The sequence below is a fragment of the Littorina saxatilis genome, linkage group LG6, assembly GCF_037325665.1.
Source record: "Littorina saxatilis isolate snail1 linkage group LG6, US_GU_Lsax_2.0, whole genome shotgun sequence".
In the NCBI taxonomy this organism is placed as follows: domain Eukaryota; kingdom Metazoa; phylum Mollusca; class Gastropoda; order Littorinimorpha; family Littorinidae; genus Littorina; species Littorina saxatilis.
In genome coordinates, this window is record NC_090250.1 from 49073900 (window position 1) to 49076488 (window position 2589).

At 37.9% G+C, this 2589-nt stretch overlaps 1 long non-coding RNA gene across 1 annotated transcript; it reads right to left on the reverse strand.

The window, feature by feature from the left end:
* Window positions 1–846: 846 nt before the first annotated feature.
* LOC138969435 (uncharacterized) lies at window positions 847–2127 on the reverse strand. Its single transcript, XR_011456459.1, has 2 exons — window positions 1838–2127; window positions 847–1046 (listed from the first exon to the last, which is right to left on the reverse strand). It is a non-coding gene; the product is annotated as an uncharacterized lncRNA (long non-coding RNA).
* Between the last annotated feature and the right edge of the window lie 462 nt (window positions 2128–2589).

A 2589-nucleotide genomic window follows, 5' to 3' on the forward strand; every position in this document is an offset into this window, starting at 1 on the left:
CCATGCTAATTTCAAATACAGCGTTTTGCTATTCACTTCAATATAATAGTAAATAACAATAAAAAAAATAACGAAGTCTTTAAACCACAATTACCCAGATATTTACACTTTTCATTTTGTTTCAATTCAAACCACAAAACATACACTTCGCCTTTTGCTATTCAGTCTCAAGTCTAAATAATAATAGTATAAATCATAACTAATTTTCTTCACACCATCATAGACATAACGTTGCCTCACATGTTCTTTGTACAATCGTTGGTTTTCACAATAAATACTGCATTACTGTAAGTGTCTTCTTTTTCTTTGACAATGTCTTTCCAAAAACAAAACTCAAAGACCACAAAAGCTATTGCAACCTACTCCTATCTCTCGTCTCTCTTCCTGGGTACAATGGTACCCAAGACTTAAATTCAAATGCTTACATTTCCATGCTACCCACATTGTCAAAATACCAATAATTATTCAAAACAAATGTTAACTACTACCTAACTTCATTTCAGACCCACACCCATTATTATACACACATTTCACATTTAAACCATTAGTCGACCCCCTGTCGATATTTATCGACTAAGTTCCTTGTATTTATTACTATTAGCATGAATATCATGACTATCAGTATTATTACCTTAGGGAGTTGAATTTTTACCTAAGGTATCATCTTTCTTCTTCCTATGACTTACTGAAAATGTCTTTCACTCCTCATACATACATACATGTATGTGACTTGTGTTTGCAACTGGATGGAAACGAACGCATGAAATGAAGAAAAGTGAACTGACCAGACGGTGGATTCTACTGTTACAATATGTTATCTGTGAGAATGAAGAGAGAGGCCTCGCCTGTATTTATATGTGTGTGCATGGTCAATCCAAGAAGCTAGTCCGTTTCACAAGTGCGTTTGTGTGTGTTTGCGTGAGGATGCGTCTGTGCCTATGCCTGTCCAGAAGCTGCTACAAATGTAAATTAACACTGATTTTTGCGGCCCAGCTTTATGGGATTTGTTTCGTGCAAGTTTGACATGCATACGGAGTTAAGAAGCCCTGTACAGACCTGTTTACACTACACATTGAGCGTAGTAAACTACGAATTTGAATAATATACTACGCAACTACACAAGTCTGTCGTTTTCTACGCAAACGGTATTTAACAAAAAAAATCATTTTTTTTTTTTTTTTTCTTTTTCGTCTTTACACCTGTTCCTTGTCCCGTTGTGCTCTCACACCGCCCCGTCCCTGCACGCAAACTGTATTGTTTCGGCTACGCATATCACAATCCGTAATTTTCTTCATCTCCCTTGACCGATCCATTTTCCAATCCATGTTTTCGGCCAGCAGTCGTTTGCTGCGTGCAGCGCGTAAAGCGCCCACGGGCGTTGCGTTGTAGCTTGTTAATGCCGAATAGGCTTCTCCAAGCAAATGCCGGGCACAACTGAAAGCATTACTGCCAAACCATGCGGGCGTTTCGACACAATGGCTGAACGCAGAGCACACGAAAGTGAAGATGAGAACTGTGAAGAAAATGACTCCGAAAGGCCACCGACCAAAAAGAAAAAGACGAGCAATGCGCCGAACCAAGTCTTTCTGCCAAAATATCATCAGGACTACCCATGCCTTGTCTTCGCGGAAAGGAAAACATCATGCTCATTGCACTGTCTGCAATTCCCATTTTTCCGTCAGTCAAACAATACATGTGGTAAAAAGTAGCAATCATTGTTCTTGTTGTTGTGATAGGTCGACGAGAAATTCTACACATTCAATTACAAAACTACACATTTGCCTCATTTTTCTCCCAGAAAATACACATGCAATGTTTTAGGGGTAAACAGGTCTGCCTGTACAACCCAGTGGACCATGTTGTGTTGACATTCATTCCCGTACACCAAAGGTAAACATTAGCATTGCTTGATTTTTAATATTTAAAAATGTATAGTATGTGTCTTATTGCCTATGATCAGAAAATAAACTGAAAAGTTGCAATTTCGCGATTCAGGTGTGGTGACTTACCGAAAAGAATTTGATTGTGTTGATTGTTCTAGATGGTTATCTGGAATTTGTCATTATTTATGATTATGTGGAGAGAATTAAAGGATATGCTTGAAAACTGATTTTGGTGTGTGTGCGCATTTGTATGTGTGTGTGTGTGTACATTTGTGTGTGTGTATGTTTATGCGTGTGTGCATTTGTGTGTGTGTTTGTGTGCATTAGTGTGTGTGTGCGTGCATCTGTGTGTGTGTTTAAAAAGAACTAGCCATCATCAAACAGAATATTTTTTCTTCTGTGGTCAAGACATTCAAGCGATTCATTAAACTCGGAATTATTTTTTCCCTTGACACTACTTGCTGGCTGTGTAAAAGACAACTCTGCATTGTTATTAAAGATACATTGTACTGCTATCCCTTGTGTACAATAATGTTTTTCGCCATAGATCTGTCCAGTCTTTTATGGGAGCATATCAGATATCTTCCCTCTTGTCCTTATACAAGTTATAGTGTTATAGACACGTTGGTTGTAGGTTTGTAAAGCACAGTCCCTTTAACCTATAAGGCTTTTTTTTTAGTTTGTTTTCTTTTTCGGTTTATTATAG